At 44.9% G+C, this 26,356-nt stretch overlaps 1 long non-coding RNA gene across 1 annotated transcript in view; it reads right to left on the reverse strand.

Moving 5' to 3' along the window:
• Positions 1 to 22,904, reverse strand: part of LOC138674294 (uncharacterized) — a 67,081-nt gene extending 44,177 nt beyond the window's left edge. Inside the window, exon 1 of the long non-coding RNA XR_011320584.1 lies at positions 22,859 to 22,904. This is a non-coding gene — a long non-coding RNA (uncharacterized lncRNA). The remainder of the gene's footprint in view (positions 1 to 22,858) is intronic.
• Positions 22,905 to 26,356: the final 3,452 nt, after the last annotated feature.

A 26,356-nucleotide genomic window follows, 5' to 3' on the forward strand; every position in this document is an offset into this window, starting at 1 on the left:
CCGTGACATGTCACCTAGTGAACAATCTTACTGGACACTGCAGTGGGTGGCTGTACACAATGGGACGGGATGGGATATTCCACACGCAGACCCCACATCGAGCACCACAGGGTCAGCCACAGATTTTTTTGCTTCAGATTCTAGTGCACTCACACCTCAGTGTGAACATGGCCTTAGGTAAACTAAGATGTGTCATATCTCCCATAAATCCTGTAAGACTGGGCCCGAATGTCACGTACTGGGATGTCTCATGTGCCAGTGCTGCCCTTCATAAACTGTTCTAAGTACATGGGTACAAATGTCAGGAATTGCTAGAAATAACTCCTCTTCTGAGGGCAATGGGAGCAGCGCCCTGAGGACTGACCCTGCCAGCAGATTCCCCCTACTGTACCCAGGAAAGGTGGGCAGAACAGGGGCAGGGGGGGGACATGTGCTGTACCAGGGCAGAATGAGTGGAGCAACTGTGCCCCCAGGGCCCGGAGGGTGGCATCAGCAGTGGGCACAAGGGCTCTCAGGCTGGCCTCCTGCACTCACAGGGGAATAAGTGCCCCCTGCAGCCAACTATTCAGGAGCAAGGTGGAAAGTTGCGCCCCCATACCTGCTGATATAGCCGTCGCCATCCCCATCACAGGTCTGGAAGATGTGCCTCATCCTCTCTTCCTTACCGGTGCTGGAGATGTTGTTGCTACATTTGCAGCTGCTGCTCCCAGTGACTTCCACAGCCGCCGCCATAGTGCACGGTTGGGCATCCACAGACTGGCCAATGTTGGATGAGGAACATCCCGGAGCTAGCTGCGGACACAGCCACCGGTTCCCTGCCCAGCTCTCTTCTCTCCCAGGGGCTGTTCCTGTTCCTTCCCCGCTCCCCTGTCACACCATGCTCTCATTCCCTGCGCTGAGTGCGCTCCCCCCGCTGAGGGGAATAGTGAGGAGGGAGAAGTTAATGGCGGGTCCATGAGGTCAGCATGTGACCTGAAGAGACGGGGCCTGATGCGCGTCCCCTCTGTTCATCGGGCCCCATACGCCAGTCAGGGCAGTAATGACCTGATGGTGGCCCTGCTGAGCAGTGTGTGTGTGCAGTATCCCAGACAGTGTGAGTGGGCCCCTCCGTCTCGCCAGGGCCACGGCAATTGCCCGGGTGCTGACGCCGGCCCTGTAATATACACACATGTATGTGTGTGTGGCTCTCTCTCTCTCTCTCTATATATATATATATATATATATATTGTAAGGATTTCACTCATTCAGCTGCGACGGCTGACACTCAGGAGACGTGTTCCTTTAAAGTTCACTGGGTTTATTGCTTCATGAACCATGTTGCAAACAACAGAAAACAAATAGCCTTTGGTTCAGGTAAAGAAAAACAAGTGTCCAGTTCATCCGGCTCAGTCCTGAAGCCGTAACACACTCAGGAGGGTTTCACCTCCACACATCTCTGCTGTGTAAAGGATTAGCCAGTCTTATAAAGAGCTAACCCCACCCAGTAACCCATCACATGATTAGCCATGTGGTCTGACATTACCACAGGTCCTGAAACACATATACAAGATTATGTGCAAGAAAGGAATACTCCGGGCTACATTACAGCAACCAGGCACTTATGTGGCACATACCTCCCATCGACTACAAACCCTTTAGCCATGCTACATACCTCCCCCCTCTGCCTAAAGCCGTGGGGCTTGGCACTTTCCCCCACTAAACAAGGGATTCTCGATAGGGCATCCGCATTACCGTGCAGCTTTCCGGCCCTATGTTCCACATGGAAACTGAAGTCCTGCAGGGCTAAGAACCAACGGGTGACTCTAGCATTTCTTCCTTTCGTTTCTCTCATCCACCTAAGCGGGGCATGGTCAGATACCAGTCTAAATTTACGTCCCAGCAGATAGTACCGCAATGTGTCCACTGCCCATTTTATGGCCAAGCACTCCTTCTCAACGACTGAGTAGTTCTTTTCAGATGAGGACAGCTTCCTACTCAGATAGAGAACAGGATGCTCCTCCCCATGTAGTTCTTGGGAAAGGACTGCTCCCACCCCAACATCTGAGGCATCTGTCTGAAGAATAAACTCTTTCTTGAAGTTTGGGGCCATCAGAGCGGGTTGCTTACATAAAGCCTCTTTCATTTCTTGGAAGGCTGAATCTGTTTCTTCGGACCACTTAACCATTACTGATTTTGTCCCTTTTAGCAGGTCAGTCAGAGGCGCCGCCATTGTGGCGAAGTTTGGGATGAACCTCCTGTAATATCCCACGATTCCCAGGAAGGCTTTAACTTGCTTCTTGGAAACTGGTTTTGGCCATGTTTGAATTGCCTCCACTTTACTGATTTGGGGTTTTATTTCTCCATGACCCACTATGTATCCAAGGTACTTAGCTTCTTCTTTACCCAATGCACACTTCTTCGGGTTTATTGTAAATCCGGCCTCTCTTATAGCATCAAACACCGCTTGGACTTTCTCCAGATGACTCTCCCAGTCCGGGCTAAAGATGACGATATCATCTAGGTACGCAGCAGCGTATGCCTTGTGGGGTGCAAGGACTCTATCCATAGCCCTTTGGAAGGTGGCCGGAGCTCCCTGTAGGCCAAATGGCATCCGGACATACTGGAAGCATCCATCTGGTGTAGAAAACGCCGTCTTCTCCTTGGCTTCCTGTGCCATGGGGATCTGCCAATACCCCTTCGTCAAATCCAAGGTGGTTATGTACCTGGCGGGCCCAAGCCTTTCGATGAGCTCATCAACTCGGGGCATGGGATATGCGTCGAACTTGGAGACCTCATTCAACTTCCTATAGTCGTTGCAAAATCTCCACTCCCCATCAGGTTTTGGGACCAGGACAATTGGGCTCGACCAACCGCTCTTGGATTCCTCAATGACTCCAAGCTTCAACATACGCTCCACTTCCTTGGAGACTATTTCTCGACGGGCCTCAGGAATTCTATAGGGCTTCACGTTCACGCGCACATGGGGCTCTGTCAGGACCTCATGCTCTATGACCTTCGTGTACCCAGGCAACTCGGAAAACATGTCCCTGTTTTTCTGGAGTAACTCCCGGCATTGCTGTTTCTGGGACTCCGATAGCGTCTCCGCTATAGTAACCGCTCCAACCTCATCTTCTGGGTTGCTTAACAACGATGGAGTTACTGTCGGCTCTCTATCTTGCCACGGCTTGATAAGGTTGACATGGTATACTTGGAATGGTTTCCGTCTTCCTGGTTGGTGAATTTTATAGTTTACTTCACCAAGTTTCTCGACAACCTCATATGGCCCTTGCCATTTGGCCAAGAACTTGCTTTCCACTGTCGGAACTAACACAAGAACTCGGTCTCCCGGATTGAATTGCCTCACTCTTGCAGACCGGTTGTAGACCCTGGCCTGAGCTTCTTGTGCTTGGAGAAGGTGTTCTTTCACGATAGGCATCACCTTTGCAATCCTCTGCTGCATCAGGGCCACATGCTCAATGACGCTTCTGTGGGGCGTGACTTCGGCTTCCCAGGTTTCCTTGGCTATATCCAGGAGTCCTCGTGGATGTCGGCCATACAGAAGCTCAAACGGTGAGAAACCTGTGGAGGCCTGTGGAACTTCACGAATGGAAAACATCAAATAGGGTAAGAGACAATCCCAGTCTCTACCGTCTTTCTCTATAGCTTTTCTCAGCATGCTCTTCAGTGTCTTGTTAAATCTCTCAACAAGGCCATCTGACTGGGGATGGTACACCGAGGTCCTCAACTGGGTGATTTTCAGGGCTTTGCATAGTTCCCTCATCACCTTGCTCATGAAAGGTGTCCCCTGGTCAGTCAGGATCTCCTTCGGCAGACCTGTCCGGGAAAAGACATGGACCAACTCGCGAGCTATACTCTTTGAAGAAGAATTTCTCAAGGGAATTGCCTCAGGATAGCGTGTGGCGTAGTCCAGGATGACTAATATATACTGATGGCCCCGGGCTGATTTAACTAAGGGACCGACCAAGTCCATGGCAATTCTCTCGAATGGCACCTCAATAATGCGCAGTGGCACAAGGGGGTTCCGGAAATGAGGAGTGGGAGCAGTTAGCTGACATGTAGGGCAGGACCTGCAATAGTTCACTATTTCCCGGTGGCACCCAGGCCAATAGAACCTCTGCACAACCCGTTCCTGCGTTTTTTCCACCCCTAGGTGTCCACCCAAGATGTGTGAATGGGCCATGTCCAACACCTTTCGTCTATATGGACCCGGCACTACCAACTGCTCTACCAACTCCTCCCTTATTTTCGTTACCCGGTACAACAACTCCCTGCTCATTAGAAAATGGGGAAATCTTGTGTCTGCCCCCGGCTCCTGTACCACCCCGTCAATAACTGTGACATTATTAAAGGCTTCCCTCAGAGTGGGGTCCCTATGTTGGGCAGTCCCAAAATTTTCACCGGATACCTCTAACTCCAGAATGTCAGATGCAGGGGACACTTCCTCCTCATCTCCAGCCAGGACACAAAAAGGAAATCTGTCTGACTCTGGGTGTGGCACCACCCTTCCCGGGTTCACTGGTTCCCTACTCTTGCTAGGGAGCTCAGAACCTTTCCCCCACAAATCCCAAAACAAACAGAAATCCCGGCCAATAATTATAGGGTGCAACAAGTCCTGAACGACGCCGACTATGTGGGACTCCGTGCCACATGTCGTTTCAATGTTCACACTGGCCACAGGGTAGTCCTTTGCATCACCATGTATGCACCGCACTCCGACCTTCTTTCCCGGGAGCAGGTGGAGAGGAAAAGTGGCCCTCACCAGGGTCACTAGGCTCCCCGAGTCTAACAGTGCCGTTACTGCTTGACCGTTCACCTTCACGGGACATGCTTGAGGTCCCTCGTTGGGCGGAGAGTTCACACCGCAAGCTGGATACGCATAGTATGAACAACGGCGTCCCATGCTGCAGTCCATCTGCTCAGTGGTTTGGGAACAACGGGCAGCTATATGTCCTGGCTTGTGGCACCTCCAACAAATAATATCACCCGTGGGGACCTTGGGCACCACCTCCCCCGCCCTTTGTGACCTTGGACGCACCACCCCTTTTTGGGACTCAGCTGCCTTCTGGGATCCCCAGTACGGCATGGGCTGCCTCCCGAAGGAGCCTTCCAACCCTTGGTACCTCTCAACCAGTCCGATCAGCTCGTCGGCATTCTGGGGATCACCCTGGGCAACCCAAGACTGTATAGGCCTCGGGAGGGAATGGACAAACCGATCCATCATCACCCGTTCTACCATCTGTGCAGGCGCAGAGGATTCTGGCTGCAGCCATTTCTGGACCAGGTGCAACAGATCAAACATTTGGGAACGAGGTGGTTTGTCCCGGTGATAGCCCCAGGAGTGAACTCGCTGTGCCCTGACAGTCAGTGTCACCCCCAAACGTGCGAGAATCTCGGCTTTCAATTTGTGATACTCTTTGGCATCCTGCAAGGTCAAATCATAGTACGCCTTCTGGGGTTCTCCCGTCAGGTATGGCGCAAGTACCTCTGCCCACTGCTCTGGCGGAAGTTTTTCCCTCTCAGCGACCCTCTCAAACACCGTCAGGAAGGCCTCAACATCATCCCCGGGAGTCTTTTTCTGCAACGCGCGTCTTACCGTTTTCCGGATGTGGGTGTCATCAGCCAAACCTGGGGTTGGGGCGCTCGCCTTGCCCTGGATGGCGGTTGCCAGAAGCTGCATCTGCTGCTGATGCTCCTGCTGGCTCTGCTGCATCTGCTGCCGTTGCTCCTGCTGGCTCTGCTGCATCTGCTGCTGGCTCTGTTGTAACTGCTGCCGTTGCTCCTGCTGGCTTTGTTGCATCTGCTGCCGTTGCTCCTGCTGGCTCTGTTGTATCTGCTGCATCAACAGCCTGTTCGTCTCTTGCTGCCTTTTCTCCTGCTGTGACTGCATCTGGACCAATTGTTTCAGCAGGTCCTCCATTTTCTCCGGCAATGCTTGCTGGCTTGCAACAGCCTTGACCCAGGACATTCAAAATAAACTCACGTCTCCGCTGGGAACGCTGCCCGCATCCTCCACCAATTGTAAGGATTTCACTCACTCAGCTGCGACGGCTGACACTCAGGAGACGTGTTCCTTTAAAGTTCACTGGGTTTATTGCTTCATGAACCATGTTGCAAACAACAGAAAACAAATAGCCTTTGGTTCAGGTAAAGAAAAACAAGTGTCCAGTTCATCCGGCTCAGTCCTGAAGCCGTAACACACTCAGGAGGGTTTCACCTCCACACATCTCTGCTGTGTAAAGGATTAGCCAGTCTTATAAAGAGCTAACCCCACCCAGTAACCCATCACATGATTAGCCATGTGGTCTGACATTACCACAGGTCCTGAAACACATATACAAGATTATGTGCAAGAAAGGAATACTCCGGGCTACATTACAGCAACCAGGCACTTATGTGGCACATACCTCCCATCGACTACAAACCCTTTAGCCATGCTACAATATATATATATATATATATATATATATATATATATAGCTTTGTCACCATAAAAGGAGGGGGCCCAGACACAGTTCTTGTCTCAGCCCCAAGCTGTCAGTGTCCGCCCCTGCCCAGGGATCAATTGTACCCGCATCTTACAGAAGTGAGTACAGTTGATGCTCTGACTGCCGGGTCAGAGTGACGTGAGCAGTGTGATCAGATCATGTGATCATGCTGCTGATGTTGCTCACTCGTGCTGCAGAGGCAAACACTGGTGGTAAGTGCTCCAGTGGAGCAGAAGACATCAAAGATTAAGTGCACGGGGAGGGGGCAATTGGAGTGGGGATTGGGAGATTTATTATGTGTGAAGAATTTGAGTGGGGATGGAGGGATTTGATGTGTGGGGGAGATTTGAGGACACAAAATGAAGAGCAAAGGGGGAGATGGGAAACAGTACAGGGGAATAGGGGCATGTATGAGGAAATAGTATGGGGAATGAGGGCATGTATGAGGAAACAGTATGGAGAAATGGGGGGCATGTATGAGGAAACAGTACTGGGAAATGGTGGCATGTATGAGGAAACAGTATGGGCATGTATGTGGGCACAGTATGAGTAGAGATGTGAAAAATATATGTGGACAGAGTACGGGGAGTGAGGGTGATGGGATGTTTGCAGACACAGTATGGGGAGTCAGGTGAGCAGGCATTATAGAAAGTGAGGGGGTAAATATATGAAGAGACAGTATGGTGAATAGGAGGGATGTGAGAGGAGACAGTATGAGGAGGGAGGGGAATAGTGTGAGGAGACAGTATGGAGGGGGAAAAGTGAGTGGGCACAGAATAGAAACTGAGTAGTGGGAGCATAGCATGGAGGGACAGTGGAAGGGCACAGCCAGGAGGGAACAGTATACCAAGGAGGGGGAGTGTGATGAGAGAGTACAGTGTAAATACTGGGCCCTATAGGGGGGACACAGTGTGAGAGGACAGTGTGAAGAGGGGGCCGGTATGGAAAGGAGAGGTCAGTGTGAAGAGCATGTACCATAAGCGGGACAATGTGGGGGTCATATTTTGTGCAGACAATATAGTGAGGGGCAATTTTTTGTTCAGGAGCATTATAATGACATTTCTATCTTTAAGGACATCATGTGGAGATTTTCTGCAAAAGAGCGGTGAAGATGAAAGTCTGCAGAGACGGCTGTGGATGAGAACTCATCATGGTGTCTGGACAAGATGAAGAAAAGGAGAACGGCTCCAGAGATGACATCATCTATAAGGTACCTGGATGTAAATGTTATTTGTGATTCTAACTAACTCTCATGTTTTTATTTATGTTAGGAGCATTAAAGGGAATATCCAGGTTTGTGATAAGTCTGCACATACAAAACAACCGTATGCACTACTGGTGAAATGGTGCTAAGGTTAGGTTCCCACACCTTCATACAATATAATGAAAAGAACCTAGCACTCAACTTGATGCTTTAGTGCAAATTTTATTGTAGTAGTACCCAATAAACGTTTCGGTCCCTCATACGGACCTTCGTCAGTAACTACATGTGAGAAAACAAATAACCAAACATAAACAAAAGTAAAAAATAATAATCATACAAAACAAAGTATATACATAGAATATTTGAAAGAGAAACAGCATCGGTATAGGATTCAAGTCAAATATATAAGTGAAATATACGCTGAGGAGAAGTACACCGAAAATCGAGGCATAATTAGTTCCACTTCATGTAATAGGAGAGGACAACCAGAAAATGTGAAAGAGGAAGGTAAGGTACATACCGTACTAATAAGTGGTGAATGAGACCATAGGGTCACAGGGCACTAAAGGAGCAGCGTCTGGGGATATGAGAGAGTCCTGTTAAAGACTCCTATAAGCCAGTTGGATAGTGATGTGGGGGAATATTAGATGAGGCATACCTTATAAGTAAACCGGATAGGAGTAGTACTGTGGGAAAACAATGGAGGCAAGTTACATACCGGTATACCGAAAGCAGGGCAAAGGCTGCGCTAGTGCTGTAGTTACCAAGAGTAGCAGAGAAGAATGATGCCGCTGTCAGACGCGGTGTCCACCGCTGGTCTGATCGGGGATCAGAGGGGCCGCCGCTACATGGGCGGAGGGCGGGACCGGGAACAGCCCAACAGCCAATCAGCGGCTGGGCGAAGAACCGGAAGTGACGTCGCGTGAGGTGAAACTAAGTGTGCGGCTATGAGAAGAGCTCATGCGGTGTAGCACCCAGAAGTGACGTCACGTTGTTATAGAAATAGAGCGATACAATAGAGCGGCTAAAGGGGAGCACAGGGGATAGCGCCGGCAGAGTAGCCTTATCAAACAGTACACTAGTAGGGGGGATAAGAGTCCTAGGAGGGAGGGTTCCAGATAGCTAAATAAAGAGTCAGGTTAGGACAAAAAACGTAGAGATGAAGTGCCTAACGGAGATTCCGTGATTGGTGAACGATCTCCGTAGTGATGGTGCTCCTATGGCGTATCATTCTGCCATGTGACAGAGTAGGCAAGGTGCGGCTAACAGACTTGATCCAGAGTGATATACGGGTGGTACAAAGAGACCTCAGTACAGACGGCTCTAGTGGTAAAAGAGAGAGAGGGTCAGTTGTCGGTATAAAGTACATTCATAAGATACATTGTCCAAGTAAGTAACAATTGCGTTATAGGAGTCCGTAATAACCTGTAGGAAAAATACACAATACCAAAGTAATAATAACATGACATGAAAAAGCCGTAGATTAGGTACGGACTGGCTACCCTGGTTGAGGTGGAAAATAAATGTGGAAAAAACTGTCTAGTTGCATTCTCAGAGAAAGGAGGCCAAATCATAGTCTCTATTGAGTCCCAAGGGACGAAGGGTCTCCAACGTATGAATCCAAAAAGCCTCCCTCCGTTTGAGACGGGCTACCCGGTCGCCACGACGACGGATAGGGGGGATGTGTTCTATGACCTGGAACTGTAGTTGTGAGACATTATGGCCATGGTTGTTAAAGTGAAGGGGGATGGGTAACAGCAAATTCTTGCAGCGGACCGTTGACTTGTGTTTAGAAACACGATCACGTATAGGTTGCGTGGTTTCACCTACGTATAAAAGTCCACAGGGACATTTAATTAAGTATATGACCCATGATGAGGCGCAGGTAAAGTAATCTGGAATGCGGTATGATTTTCCTGAGCGAGGATGGTGGAAGGAGGAGCCTTTAAGGACGTTATGGCATTGTGAGCAATTAAGGCACGGGAAAGTCCCTGTGCGTGGACTCTGTAAAAATCGTTGGCGAGGGGATGGACTACCTGATCCCAAGTCTGCCCACACCAAAGAGTCCTTCAGGTTGGGTGGGTGTTTGAAACAGGGGAGAAAGGGGTTTTGGAATTCGACTACGTTAGGGTATGCTTTAGACAAAAGGTGCCAGTTTTGACATATGGACCTATGTAAAATGTTGGCAAACGGGTGATATGAATGAACGAACGGGATCCGATTGGAGGCTCTATTGGGTCGTGGGGGTGAAGGAGCGGCAGCTTTTTCCGGTACAGATGGCGGGTAACCCCGTTGGGCAAATTTAGTGGCCATTTCCTGAAGGCGGACTGGTCTAAGTTCCGTGTCTGATACAATCTTTGAGACCCGATGGAATTGAGACTTGGGTACCGAATTTTTAGTGGCAGGAGGGTGGAAGCTCGTGAAATGTAACAAGCTGTTACGGTCGGTACTTTTAGTGTAAAGGTCGCTAGTGATAGAGCCATCAGGTTGGAGAATGACCATAGTGTCCAGAAAGTTGATCTGTGTGGTGTTATGCGACATGGTGAAAGAAATACCCGGCCAAGCTGTGTTTAGCCAATCAAAGAAGGACGCGAGGGCTTCCAACGAGCCCCCCCATATGCAGAAAACATCGTCGATGTAGCGTCTCCGTACGATAACGTTGTCACGAAACAGAGGATGGGAGTATATCTGACTCTCCTCAAAATCGGCCATGTAGCAATTAGCATACGGGGGTGCTACATTGGAGCCCATCGCGGTGCCACGGATTTGTAGATAGAAGTCATCCTGAAACAAAAAATAATTACGGGTAAGAATGATAGTCAATAGTTCAATACACAAGTTAATCTGATCAGGTAGAAAGCCAGAATGGGTCAGAAGTTTATGGACGGAATTAATACCTTCAATGTGAGGGATAGACGTATACAAGTCTTTTACATCCATGGTTACCAGTGTGGAGTGTGGAGGAATGGGTCCTATATCCTTAAGGATATTGAGGAAGGATCCTGTATCCAGGATGAAGGACTTGGATGACCTAATTAGTGGAGTAAGGATCTTTTCTAAATAAATGGCCAGAGGGGAGAGGATGGAGTCGGTTGAGGCGACTATGGGCCTCCCTGGGGGTTTCTCCAAGTTCTTATGGATTTTAGGAATAGTGTAGAATACTGGAGTGATTGGGTGTGAATTAGTGAGAAATTCCCGTGTTTTAGGGTCTAGGACCCCCAGTTCAGAATATTTCAAGAGTGTATCAGAGATGATTTGCCGGATAGCGGCTATGGGATCTCGTAATTTAACATAGACCGTGGAGTTATCTAATTGACGTTTAATTTCGTTGAGGTAATCTGACCTATTCATTATGACGAGGGCGCCCCCTTTATCAGCGGGTTTGAAAATAAGGCTACTATCATTTTGTAGGCCCCGTAAAGCCTGTCGTTCTATGGAGGAGAGATTGGGGGGAAAAAATAACCTGCCCCTTCTGATGTCCTCACATAGTGATTTGAACGACTCTTTGATGAAACCTATAAAGGATTCCATGGCATGTGAGCCATGTGGAGGTCTGAAATGGCTTTTAGTATAGAGGCCTAAACTCCGTGAGGAAAGAGGATAGTCAAGTGGTACCGTTGAGGGCTGTATGGAGGGCGATTCTGGGGATGTGGAAAAAAAGGCCTTCAGTCTGAGAGTGCGAAAAAATCGTTGGAGATCCATTTCAAGATCAAATGTATGACATTGATATGACGGGCAGAATGACAACCCTTTCTGTAGTACTTTGTATTCCGCTACACCAAGCAGTCTGTCAGAAATGTTAATTACCAACGGATTGGTACCTGAGATCTCGTGATCCTCCCTTGGACCGTGTCTCCTCCTGTGTCCGTGGCCGCGCCTCGTGGTCTTCTTCATGGGAAGCGTTGTTGGCCTAAAAAACGTGGTGGGAGTGTAGCAGGGGTACCTAAATCCTGCTCTGAGCCTGATGTCGAGTAGTCGAGGGAGGTACGCGGAGCTTGGCGAGATGTATTTCGACGACCGGAGAAGTTGTCCTGCCATCTGTATACCTGCTGGCGCTCGTAGTCCTCCGTGTCCCTGTTGAATTTAATACGTTTTCTTTCCTCCGTCTCCCGTCGATGCTTCTCGATGTTCTTGGATATGTGATCTTTAAGGGTAGTGAGTAGGGTTGAGCGACCTTGACTTTTTTAGGGTCGAGCCGGGTTTCGCGAAACCCAACTGTCTCAAATAGGGTTGAGCGAAACGGATCGTTCATTTTCAAAAGTCGCCGACTTTTGGCAAAGTCGGGTTTCATGAAACCCGACCCGATCCCTGTGTGGGGTCGGCCATCCGGTACGCGACTTTCGCGCCAAAGTCGCGTTTCGTATGACGCGCTTGGCGCCATTTTTTTTTCAGCCAATGAAGGGGCGTGGGCAGAGTGATGACATAGGTCTTAGGGGCGTGGACGCCTATCGCCATGTTGTCGCTTGTGCGCTGTAGCGATTTGCACTGTGTAACACCAGCTTTTCAGTTCAGGGACGGAGAGAGAGAGAGAGAGAGAGAGAGAGAGAAGAAGAAAAAAAAAAAAAAAAATCTAATATTCCTCCACATCACTATCCAACTGGCTTATAGGAGTCTTTAACAGGACTCTCTCATATCCCCAGACGCTGCTCCTTTAGTGCCCTGTGACCCTATGGTCTCATTCACCACTTATTAGTACGGCATGTACCTTACCTTCCTCTTTCACATTTTCTGGTTGTCCTCTCCTATTACATGAAGTGGAACTAATTATGCCTCGATATTCGGTGTACTTCTCCTCAGCGTATATTTCACTTATATATTTGACCTGAATCCTATACCGATGCTGTTTCTCTTTCAAATATTCTATGTATATACTTTGTTTTGTATGATTATTATTTTTTACTTTTGTTTATGTTTGGTTATTTGTTTTCTCACATGTAGTTACTGACGAAGGTCCGTATGAGGGACCGAAACGTTTATTGGGTACTACTACAATAAAATTTGCACTAAAGCATCAAGTTGAGTGCTAGGTTCTTTTCATTATGTTGTGATAAGTCTGCAGTCATTCTTTGTGACTGCAGAGTTCTGAGTTCTCACAGTGCGCACTGCACGCTGTCCGGATTCTCTCGTGCTGGCGATTTACATACATGTGGTCACATGCTGACTAGACATGTGTGGCCTCACTCAATGAAAGTGAACTGAGTGAGGCTGGGGCACGTCTAGTCGGAATGTGGTCAGAAGTATACAAATCGCATGCTTGTGCTGACATGACTGTCCACCGGCAAGGGAGAATCCTAAAAGTGTGCAGTGCATTAGTTGTGAGAATTCATGAGCCTGCAATGTCAGGATTCAGCTCTGCAGGTTCCAGCAGTCATCACATGGACACTTCACTCATATGCGACTTTCATACTTATGGTCCTGTGAAAACAAGCTTCTCTTCTTGCTTCTCTCAGTTTTTCACTGAACATTGAGAGCATTAGGGAGAGCAGCTCGTGGGTACATGACTGAGTGTGAAAATCGCATATGACCTTGGCGGGGTGGTTGCCAAAATGAATTCTTTCCCCGGGTGCCAGAAACCCTAGATACACCTCTTACTGCGAGCGACCATTACCGGGTCCGGTGGAGGGAGGTCTGTGCACTGGCAGTGAGGCAGGGACTGAGGGTGTGCACAGAGACAATGGAGACCCGGAGACTGCCCATCCCAGTCTACACCGTAGCCTAGAACCCTCATTATTATAGGAATATGTCAGTGAATAAATTGTTTTTCTAAAGCTTTCTAGTGTAGTTTTAGGTCAGAGAGGAATGGTTAGGGATGAGCTAGGAAGGTGCAGGGACAGCTAGTGATGGCTACTTGCGGACATGTGCGGCACTTGTGGTTTTGCACTTGCAGTGAGACAAAAAACACTGCTAGCAGCGTTTTTTCCCATTGCTGCAAGTACAGCATTTGCCAGATCGCGGCAAAACTGCAAGTGCCACACATGTCCGCAAGTCCCATAGGGAATGAATGAGGCCGAACGCAGTGTTGCTGTAAATGAAAAAGAAGCAACAAGGCACTCCAAAAGAAGAAAAAAACTTAGCACTCAAGAAGAATTCTCTCTGAGCGGCTTCCGCCATACTCCACGTGCGCTGACATCCACAGGATCTCCCATTGCATCCAGGCCAGTTGGAACCAACACTGACCCTATACACGCTTTACCTACTATACCAGTAAAATAGTTCTGATGAAGGTCCAGATGTGGACCAAAAACGTTCAAACTTATATCTTTGTGGATGCACATTAAAGGATCTTCTTTACACCTAAATTCTTCTTGAGTGCCAAGTTTTTTTCTTATTTTGCAGTGTTACTGTAAGTTATCCGTTACACGGCAGATGTGGAAAAACTGCCGGATCTGCTGCAAAAGGCTACTTTCACATCAGCAATTTGTGCCAAAGTCACTGCCGATAGTGTCATACTCGCCAATCGGGGAGGCAGCACTAAAAGTGCCTAGGGCAGCATAAACTCTAAATACGGCCCTATTAAAGCCTGAACATAAAAAAGACACAGGCGAAATATAAAACAGACTTTAAAAAAGACACAATTTAAAATAAGAGTTAGGCCCATGTGAAAAACAGGCAAAATGGACAAAAAGGGTGCATATGCAGTAATGAATGGGCCCTCTGACGTAATCTCTGATTCTAAGTTACGAACCCTGGACAACCTCCATCCACCCTTTTCCTTAACATTTTTGTTATATACATTCAAAGTGTTATTTCCAGTGCTACAGAGTTGAAACTTGGCAAAAATCCCCAGCCTCATCTATGTAATTCTGCCTTATTACCTTTCACTTGGGAGTTTTATGGTCCAACCACAGAGAGAAATCTTTCGGCAAATTGACTAAGCTAGAAGTTTTCCAGCCTTAATGATCTCTAATGTGATTGTAGTACAGTCTGTTTCTCCAATTTCTTCCTGTAAGTGAGGTTTAGCCGTTAATCTGGAGAGTTGGTTCAAAAATAGCATGTTTTCTCCCAGAGGTTCTGCCGGAACAGAACACGGTGCTCCAGCGATCTGCAAATCCAGGATGTGCATTAGAGGTGTGAGTCCAATTATAAAGCATGCAATAACCCATGATGAGAGAGAGACTGATTTATGCCGGCTATCTATTTGTTTGTCTATCTACCTATAAATTTGAATTTTTGCCTGCTGTAAATACTGCTGTTCTCTTGACTCCAATATTGTTTAATTTTTGTCCCTGCACTTCTCTGTTCCAGAGATATGACTCCCTCTTCCTTGTATATAAATGCAGTATTTTTTATTCAGCTGAGTGTCAAGATTACGTATAAGGACTGATGACCACTCCTGGTTGGCTAGCAAGACTAGCATACAGGGAAGAAGGGGGCCATGTATCAGAAACGGCAATAAAACCAAAAGGTAGCACTCTGTAGTGCTATAGCATGCAAACATGAAATATGAAAATTGAATTGCATTGCTGCACTAGAAATATGGAAAAATTTAGAATGCTTAGTGCATAAATTGGCCAATTCATGTGTGCCTGGCAGCCACTTTAAGGCGATCCTCGTTGCCAAGATCTAATGCCAATCTTGCTATGGCGCTACAGAGCGCTACCTTTTGGTTTTATTGTATATGAGTTGGTGACTCTAGGTAAGCACCTGTTCAGACCTGATTTGTGTTTGGATGTGACGGTTAGTTTTTTTGTTCATATCAGGGACGGCGATGCACAGGAAGAACAGAAAAACAATGCTAGTTTCAGGAGAACTACGGCATTTACACCAGGGAAAAAATACATATATATGGTACGTGACAAGGCTTTTTTAAATTGCCCAAACCTACTTTTCTAAACATCATGTATAAAGGAAGAGTCAGTGGTCCCAATATACATCAAATGGTTGGCTGGTCCCACCAAGTTTTGTGCGTTTTGGCTAATGTTTACTGTATTTAATGCTTGGCGTATAGTCACAAAAAGACAGATTGAGGAGCATAGCCCTCAATGGAATTTTATTAAAAACAGCCCACCATCTGCTTCTCACCACTTTTAATAGATATTCCGCATTTCTTTTCATATCACCACTATGGATTTGAAAGCTGTTTGAGAAAAGTCCATCATTGAAATAGTTTGGTGTAAATCTAGAATAGAAAACCATGGCATGTATCCAAGTGTCAACCCAAAGCAGTTCAAACTGTAAATCTGCAACTGAAATTTTACGTTCAGCCTCAAATTTCTGCCATGGATTTCTTTGCAAATACCAGTACATTTTTTTTTCATGGGAAAAATCATTGCAAGAATATACCCTAAATCAGGAGCAGATATACCATTGGTGCAATCTGTGTAGCCACACAGGGGCAGAGGAGGTAATGGGGCCCACTATCACCTCCAAAGTAGGAATAATTGCACATTCTGATGAGCTACAATATTGGGCTGAAAAGGGCCAATATATTGTTCTTGCACAGGACCTTCTTATGTCTGTGTCCGTCAGTGCCCTAAATATTTCTTTATTGAACTATCAACCAGGTAAGGTGGACTTTAACTGATGGACATTGCCTCTCCAGTTCTGTGATTTTCCTGCCTGGTTTGTCATTTGTGCACATCTAACATTTGCATAAAATGTATAAAAGCGTTAAGGCAAACTTATAAAATAGTTTCTTCAATTTGTACTTGATGTGCCCTAAATTTATGAAGGATCTGTTTTCGGAAAGCGCTATCCTTCTACAGATTCATTGGAGAGCAGCAATGTGAATTCCTAAACTGCCCATTACCCACTCCGTAATTATTACAACACCACATAAACTTTCCGTTCAGTGGGAAAGATGGTTGACACCCTCATTGAAGGCAGTCATTTTGGTTGTCACTCATCTTTTGTAGAACTAAAAATCTGATTCTTTGTGTTGTAAGCAATTTCCAGATTACGTAAATCATATTCAGCCCAGAACGCGTCACTAACCTCATCGTTATTATTATTACTGTTTGGGCAATGACCATTAAACTCTATTTAGAGAACATTAGTTTCGCGGTTACCTGAAATCCATTACGACTTTAATTACTTAAGTACAAGAACGCGATGCTCTTTGTGTATGATGATGTATTTTGTTTTTCTATTCCAGGAAATGATGACATGAAGCGTAGGATTGTGTCCAGAAGTGGATTATCTGACGTTTCGTGTAATCCTACGCACATCTGAGGCAGGATCAATAGCCAGATGTGATATGAGTGCTGTTGACTCTGACCAGCCTGCCTTCTGCACTCCTGCATGTGAGATCAGAAATGTAGACTAAATAGGGATTTCATTTCAATGGCCGGGTAGGGATTTGTGTGCTTGGCTGGAGGCATTACTACCATAGACTGCAGTGGAAAAAGACACATGTGATTATTTATGGCTATGATAGGGGTTCAAGTGGCGTCTGGTTGCCGCAGGTGAGATGAAGAGTTCAATTTCAAAAGCAGATAGTCATTTAAAGGGAACCTGTCATCAGGTTTTTACTACCTAATCTGAAAGCAGCATAATGTAGAGACAGAGATCCTAAATTACAGTGATATATCACTTACTAGGCTGCTTTGTGTAGCTTTGATAAAATCACTGTTTTGTCAGCAGAATATTATAATTTGAGGACTAGTGAACCTGCTGCCATGTAGTCCTTCCATGAGTTCTGTATAACCCCGCCCCCACCACTGATTAACAGCTTTCTGCCTAGGCGGTGTGGGCGGGGTTACACAGGGCTCAGCAATCAGAGATCTGCTAGATCGGCAGCAGAGAAAACAGTGATTTCAAAATGACCGCAAGGAACTCAATAAGTGACACATCGCTGTCTCTGTCTCTATGTCATGCTACTCTCAGATGGGCAAAAACCTGGTGATCGATTCCCTTTATCCCATATCTACCAATGCCCTTTTTTTGGGACGCCTAATCTTTAGCTTCTAGCAATTAAGATTTTATAATTTTTAAAATTAGGTCCAATTTTTTTGTGTTGTGTTTGTAAAATGAATGTTTTCAAAATAGGAAATCATGTCTTTGTCATTTTTAATTGAGTATTGGGACGCCCTTTTCTGAAAAATCCGTACTTGTAAAAATTTTAATTTGGCAAGTAATGGGTTAAACGAACGATGAGATTGTATTCATGACTAGCAAGTGATGTCAGACACAGGTTGAGAACCGTGAATGAAATAGTTCAATACCATTCGCTACATCGTAACATTGACAATCGTTCTCACACAGGCTGATAATCCGTCCCAAATTCTATAAGTGATGGAAATTAGTTTGAAAAATTCATACTGTACAAACAATACACAGAATATTTATTCGAACTATCGAAGCAATTTTTTTCCCACTAACTCAAAATATGTTCTCATTCCAAAGCTTGAACTGCTATTGATCTATTGCCTTGGAACACGGTTAAAGCTATTTATGGCTTTTATTTATGATTTACACTCTTCCTTTTATTGGTCAAATTGTCGACGAATCAGTCTCCATTTACATTACAAAATTTACGAAAATTGATTAAGAATTTTTTTGCTCATGTAAATGATTTCATGCATGAGGAACAAGCATTTTTGGGCACATCGTTCAGTTGCTCAACGTATTCAAGTGACTCAATTATAATGAAGGATGGGTCCGTTATCGGTCAGTGTAAATGGGCCTGAAGTGGGTTGGAAATACGTGACATGTTATCTTGTACCCAGGCTTAATCTATCCCAAGTCAACAGAAAAGTGAATCTGCAGGGGTGTAGTGAACATTAAAAAAACTGGTAATTTTCAGAAATTGCAGAACATTGGTCCATGACATTAAAATAATTTTGTTTTCTTTACTAAAATATTGCTATAGCCCAAATGTTCTCATTTGACATATGTAGCAGGAGAAAATGGACCACACAATATGTGGTCAACATGAACTGTTTGGGCACATGGCAGGACTTGGAAGGTAGAGACCAGCATTTGATTTTTGGAGTGTAAATTTGCCTGGAATAAATTGCAGACACCATATTTGTAGAGTTCTCAAGGTGCTAGAACAGCCGAACCTCCAATAAGTGACCCCATTTTGGAAACTGCACCTCTCACAGTTATTTCTCGTGGAAAATTTATGAATACGGTAAGTTGAAAACTGGGTGTTTAAATTCTCCTGATCAAATGGGTGTATCCCTACAAGTTTGATATTATCAACAGTAATTGGACAAAGTCATATTGCGTAGGAACACCTCCCCATCTGGTTACACCCATTTGTCAATGTATTCATTAATTTCTAGGATGAACAACAGAGGAACAGCACATTGCAGAAAACTGTTATTGAATGAGGAATACACATATTTGGCGAAAAAAGGGGCAATGTCCTACATGAGCGGACCTGAAAGCACTTAGTACTTCAGATCAACTTTAATATGGTTCATGCATGACAACTTATTCTAAAAGGTACATAATCTTTTCTTATCACTAAAATAACATTTACTGATTACATGAAATATCTATACCCGGCACATCAAAGAAGAGGCTAATGGTGGAACAGGGTATGTGTAATTCTGGGCTTGTTCTCTACAGTTCACGTAATACCATCATCTCATTGGTGGTCTGCACGCACTATGAGATTGTAGCTGGTGTCAGTCAAGAATAATACATGCTGTGACATGATAATCGTCAGGTGTGAAATACAGAAGTAATCAGAAATCTTATAATGGCCAACAACGTAACTGGGCCTATAGTATCCAAATGATTGAATACTCACAACTCTGATGTAGTGTCACGGTGGACTGTGACTATAGGTTCTGTAAATCCCCAGTAACAAGATACCTGTTAAACTAGCCTTCTGATATTGCATTGATGGCCTCTGTAGCTGTGAGACAGATTTTGAGAATGTTGATGATTTTAAGGTCAAATCTATATGTCCCTTTTGAACAGAACTACTGACATTGATCATCTGTCACAGTCTAGTTGCCAAAAAAATCATAATCTCCCCATGTGCCACAAGCCAACACCATTATCCTTCATAGCCATGTTCCTGTTATGAATATTTACTTATGCAATCTTGATCTCGTGATAACGAAATCCTATAGGTAAAGGACTGGGGGTGAACATGTATGCATGGTGCTTCAGTAGAGCTGAAGATGATCTACTGCCAAATACAAAATACAAGATGAGGCAGATAAAATTCATCCTATATAATTAATCTTGCCCAACAGATACCCATGGTTGAAGGTCTGTTCACCAGGTCTTTTGGACATTGGAGCGAGAAGGAAAAGTTCCAAGTAGTTTGATGGGTGCTGCTTTTGGTGGCAAAGTCCGGACAACTTGCCCATTTCATTTCATTTTCACTTGATCACTGTTTCTGATCTCTTGGGTGGCTTTCTCAGACAGATATGTTATAGTGCTCTACATTCCATCTATGTTGTAGATATTAGGATCCATGCATGGCTGGAATCATGCTGGTATGACGTATGCTTGTCAATGAGGTCTTTCAAACTACATTATTTGTGCATTTAAGGGAATCTGTTAGCTGATCCATGCTCCAGTATTGGACACTTGTATGTTTCACTTTGAAACACTGGGACATTTCAGAGAGAACATGCCTTAATATGACGGCCTGGGATAATTTGACTAGAAGGTAGGTCCCCAGGGGATTGTTCCCTTCTTTCTCCCACTGACTGACAGATGTAGACATACTAATGTATAGTAGAAACCCATGGTAATTCTGCTTCATGTCACCTGGCTTATCCATGGTTTTTTTTCCCCTTTTTTTTTTCCCTATACTATGTTGTGCATAAATATGTGATTCTTCAGAATTTGTTTTAGTCTTTGCCTGATGAAGAGACCTGTGTAGTCTCGAAAGCTTGCAATTTGTTACCATCTTTTCAGTTAGCCATTAAAAGGTATCAACCACTGAGGACTCTCAATTCTAAATATTTTTCTATCCACTGGCTAACACGGTACCAAGATATATTTCTTTCCTGTAGTAGAAACCTATCAGTCAAGTGGTAGGGGTGAGGCCGGCGGGGACCTGCCTCTTGGACTATCCCTTTGACTGACAGGTCGTCTCTCTATACATTAATAATGCTATATCTGTCAGTCAAGGGGATAGTCCAAGAAGCAGGTCCTCTTCATGCTATGTTCCCGGTGATCCCAGATATCTGTTGGAGATGCGCAACAGAAAAGGGGACATATGTCCATATCTGGTGGGAATGCCCGCCTATAAAGAAACTGTGGACGTTAGTCTTTGATCTTTATAATAAATTATCTATTCGCAAAATACAGCCCACGGTAGAACTAGCCCTTTTGTCTCTGTGTGACCTATCGATCTCTGGGTTTAAAAGGAGTCTTCTCAGACATTTTCTCACGGCAGTCAGGAATTTGATTCCCTGATATTGGAAGCAGGATCGCTACCCCTCATGCTCCGAATTTGTTGCGGAACTGAACGATATTTACAGAATGGAACAATTGATAAACCAGTCCACTGGGGATCCCGACAAATTGTATAACGTTTGGGCTCCATGGATTGTATTCAGGGAGACCCCAGAGCTGGACGCGTGGCTATCCGGATCCTAACCTACATTTGAAACCGCTCCAGATGCGTCCATAATGTGGATGCTGCCCCTTTGCCCCAACTTGCTACCATGGCTTGAAATCAATGTCAACAATATATTGGCTTCTCCACTGCTACATGGGGACTGGGACCCACCCGAGGGGGGGCTGCATTTCCCGTACTTATCGCACCCTTCTATTTTTACCCGCATTCCCTTCTTTCTCCCTCCTTTCTTCTTTTCTTTAATTTTCCCTCTTTCTAACTGCCTTTTCTATTTAGTGACGTTCTCTATAGTGAGTTATGAATAGTTTTATTTGTTGTTGTTTACCTGTTACAATAATGAAAGTTATTATTACTATATCGAAAGTGATAACATTGGCATTGGCCAATAGCACTCGGAAACCGCTGGGACATTACCTTCATGTCTGAATTATGGGTTGTATCCTAATGTTTTAACCAACTGTGTTTCAGCGTTATTCCATTTCTGTATTGTTCATTTGCTTCAATAAACTTGATTTTATACAAGAAGCAGGCCCTCGTCGGCCTCACCCCTACCACTTGACTGATAGATAGGTTTCTCTATACATTAATAGTGCTATATCTATCAGTCAAGTGGTAGGGGTGAGGCCGGCGAGGACCTGCTTCTTGGACTAAGTCTCTTCAACCCCAGCTGCCTGTATGAAGTGTTTTTTTTCTGAAATGGAGCTGTAAAATGTTGCTGGTCTTTGATTCATGTATCCCGTGGATCAGGAGGCATGAATTAGCAGACAGGTTCAAAATATAAGAAAGTTGGTAGATACAGTTCAGCCATCAAATATATGTATGTTGCTCAATCCCAGATCAATCCACTCCAATGTGTACGGATAAAGCTTGGGAGGTATCAAACAGCTTTATTTGAAGTGATGGAAAAGGGTTTTCAATCCAGCAAAGCTAGTTAAAAACAAGAATTCTTAATTGAGACTTAATTAAAATTGTAGCTCGGGCAATAAAAATACTGATGCATTTCGAGTCTGGGTGATTGTTAATCGTAGAATTTTTGCTTTTAATTTTTGCAGCCCCCTGTCGAAAACTACAGCCAATAAAAGTGACATAACTATTAGTTTTGCATAAGTAGCACGCTCTGCACTTCTGCATCCGAGGGATAGGTGCAAATGCACACTTTTTACTCTCTTGCACAGAAAATGCCAAAACTGCACAAGGGCAGTCAGCAGTAATGATTTGCTAAAACTGGGCTATTTAATTTAGAAATATGAAATTTTAAATGTGAACTCAGAACTTTTTTTCCGTACTGTTCCATTATTCTGGAAGTGAAGTCACCTGCCTTAGTGATTCCTACCATCTGTTGTTGTTATCTCATCACCAGATTGCTCTGACCCCCTAAATAACACCGGAGGAGTCAACACTCCTAAATCTCAGCTTAGATGGCAACTCTTGTCCTACATGGCTAGGTCTCTGACACTCATTTCAATACGAAGTGGCCATCAAAATGTCCTCATCCTTCCAAAGGATGCGCTCAAATGTAATGAGATAAAATATTGGTGCGACAATAAATAATAAAATAGTTAAATGCTGAATAAAAAATATAGTAAATGGAATACATAATAAAGACAGAAAAGGGCAAACTAACTAAATAAATAAATGATGTGTTAGTTACTTAATACAGAGGCTGGTACTTACTGTGGAACAGATGGATGTGTGTGGAGCAGTCAGACGGTAGAGCAATGCTGATAATATTCCCTCCCGGTCCTAGTATTCATGAGCAGGAGGGCTGGACCTTCTCGATGGCGTCCTATCTCATTAGTATGTCAGTGCTTTAACTATTTGTGCCTTTTTGTGCTCATAAATAGGAGATAAATAGGATGGACTCATATCGAGATTTTAGGTTTCTTGACTATCTGCATATTAAAGATCAAACTGTCCTTTACGTACCAGCGAATACAGTAAATTCAAGTTTTATCTCTTCTATTCCTACATCCGTTACCCAAAAAAAAGAACACCCTGCTAAAAAGTTTGCAATCTTTATTAATAAATGTTTACATAAAACATACCCATGTAAGTCCTCTCCTGCTGGAATGGCGCCTGTCCCAAAGTGCGTTTGGACATTGTCCTTCTCATTATGTTTTGAAACATATATTACTTGTGATTTAAGGGGTTGTATGTGACTTTTTTATATTGATGACATATCCTTAGGTTAGATCATAAATATCTGAGTGGTCTGGATGCCATCATAGAACCATAGAATGTTAGAGTTGGAAGGGACCTCCAGGGTCATCGAGTCCAACCCCCATTCAATGCAGGATTCACTAAACCATCTCAGACAGATGTTAATCCAGCCTCTGTTTGAAGACTTCCATCGATTTAAAAGTCCCCAGTAAACTCTTTAGTATTTCTGTATCAATAAACTGATAATTATATTTTGAATCTTAATTGGTTGTTTGTCACCTCTATAGAATAATAAGTAATTCAGGTAATCAGCCAATTGTTTCTTCACATTTTGTTTATTGAGATCTGTCTTTTATCTTTCAATAAAATGAGTTAAAAAAAATTTCACGGTAACCCCAATGAAAAGGACACACATCAGCCATAGAAAGACACATTAAACACAAAAACCTAGGGACCGGAGAAGGAACAATATGTACAATCGTAGAATTTAAAAAATCTTATCTGCCAGTAAGTTTGATTAATGAACTATAAGGGTACCGTCACACTATACGATTTACCAACTATCACGACCAGCGATACGACCTGGCCGTGATCGTTGGTAAGTCGTAGTGTGGTCGCTGGAGAGCTGTCACACAGACAGCTCTCCAGCGACCAACGATGCCGAGGTCCCCGGGTAACCAGGGTAAACATCGGGTTACTAAGCGCAGGACCGCGCTTAGTAACCCGATGTTACCCTGGTTACCAGCGTAAAAAAAAACAAACAGTACATACTTACATTCCGGTGTCCGTCAGGTCCCTTGCCGTCTGCGTCCCGCACTCACTGACTGCCGGCCGTAAAGTGAAAGCACAGCACAGCGGTGACGTCACCGCTGTGCTCTGCTTTCACTTTACGGCCGGCAGTCAGTGAGTGCGGGAAGCAGACGGCAAGGGACCTGACGGACACCGGAATGTAATTATGTACTGTTTGTTTTTTTTACATTTACGCTGGTAACCAGGGTAAATATTGGGTTACTAAGCGCGGCCCTGCGCTTAGTAACCCGATGTTTACCCTGGTTACAAGCGAACGCATCGCTAGATCGGTGTCACACACACCAATCTAGCGATGACAGCGGGAGATCCAGCGACGAAAGAAAGTTCCAAACGATCTGCTACGACGTACGATTCTCAGCAGGATCCCTGATCGCTGCTGCGTGTCAGACACAGCGATATCGTATGGATATCGCTGGAACGTCACGAATCGTACCGTCATAGCGACAAAAGTGCCACTGTGTGACGGTACCCTAACATACAAGCAGTAAGAGACAAGAAAAAATGACAACTTACATGGCAAAGTCTTATGGCTGCGCATCCCAGCTCCTCAACGTATGTTTCGCCCTGCTTCATCAGGAGCATTTTAGGGAAGGGAAAATGCCATACAAATAAATATTACTGGCCAATCACACCTTGCATCTGTGATCATGGAGCCAAAATGTCAATGAGTGAAGTCATCTAGATTACTGCAACAGTGTTTTGGGTGCATGATAAAGTTGCAGACTCCTCATCTAGAAAAGAGACTTCTGGTTAAGCCTTGCTAAGCTGTCATGGTGTAAGGTTGTGACAGAGTCTGTCGTGTACTGCTCCCTGAAGACAACAATTTGCATTGTGAATATTGACTTGGGGATGTATTTCATTTTATTGTGTAATATGAAATCAGTAAAGTGTTATAAGTGCTGATGCTGCTGTGTGGGTACTGTAAGGTAATGCCTATGATAACACTGGTACACTCAGCTCAGGGGTAGGGAAAGTGTACAAAATAGGCGAATACTTAGGTAGTGATGGGTTGAAACATTAGGATAGATAGGGCAGTGGTGGACCTTATTAGTGTACAGTTATAGGAATAGTATAGGATACAGGTAAATGTTTGGGACCAGCCCAGCCTGGAAGTGTGTTTAGTCAAGTAAAAAGTAGAGTCACTTCCTGGTTTCATTAGTTACAGAAAATGTGAGGTTTGTGACAAATGGAAGTTTAAGGTGTAGTGGGCAGGAGGCATGTGGAGTACATATCATTCTGGCAGCATGAGTATTGTGAATTCTGTTGTCGAGCTCCCTCCTGTGGTCGTGAATGGTACTTCGGTGAGTTCTGTCCGTGGGCTCCCTCTGGTGGCTGCGAGTGGAGCTGCTGCTTCTGAGGTTTCTTACACAGGTGACGTGGTTTATCCTTTGGTTGGCTGCTCTATTTAACTTCACTTAGATCGTTACTCCATGCCAGCTGTCAATGTTTCTGCATTGGTTCAGTTCGCTCTTGGATCTTTCTGGTGACCTGTCTACTCCAGCAAAAGCTAAGTTCCTGATAGTATCTAATTCGTTCATTGTTCTCTTGTCCAGCTGGATATCATGATTTTGTCTTGCTAGCTGGAAGCTCTGGGATGCAGAGTGGCATCTCCGCACCATTAGTCGGTGCGGAGGTCTTTTTTGCACACTCTGCGTGGTCTTTTGGAGTTTTTTGTGCTGATCGCAAAGCTACCTTTCCTATCCTCTGTCTATTTAGTAAGTCTGGCCTCCCTTTGCTGAAACCTGTTTCATTTCTGCGTTTGTGACTTTCATCTTTACTCACAGTTAATATATGTGGGGGCTGCCTTTTCCTTTGGGGAATTTCTCTGAGGCAAGGTAGGCTTTATTTTCTATCTCTAGGGCTAGCTAGCTCTTAGGCTGTGACGAGGCGCCTTGGGAGCGTCAGGAGCGCTCCACTGCCATTTCTAGTGTGTGTGATAGGACTAGGGATTGCGGTCAGCAGAGCTTCCACATCCCAGAGCTTGTCCTGTGTGAGTTTTAACTATCAGGTCATTCCGGGTGCTCCTAACCACCAGGTCATAACAGTACAGCTGGCCCAAAGTATTAATGCATCTCAATAGAGGGATAAGAGAAGTTCTGAGACCATTTTTTTTTCTTTGCACTGTGTTTTGTCTTTCTTTTCCCCTAAACCTTTGGGTGGTTCAGGACACAGGTGTAGATATGGACATTCAAGGTCTGTCCT

The sequence above is a fragment of the Ranitomeya imitator genome, chromosome 4 (assembly GCF_032444005.1).
Source record: "Ranitomeya imitator isolate aRanImi1 chromosome 4, aRanImi1.pri, whole genome shotgun sequence".
Lineage (NCBI taxonomy): Eukaryota > Metazoa > Chordata > Amphibia > Anura > Dendrobatidae > Ranitomeya > Ranitomeya imitator.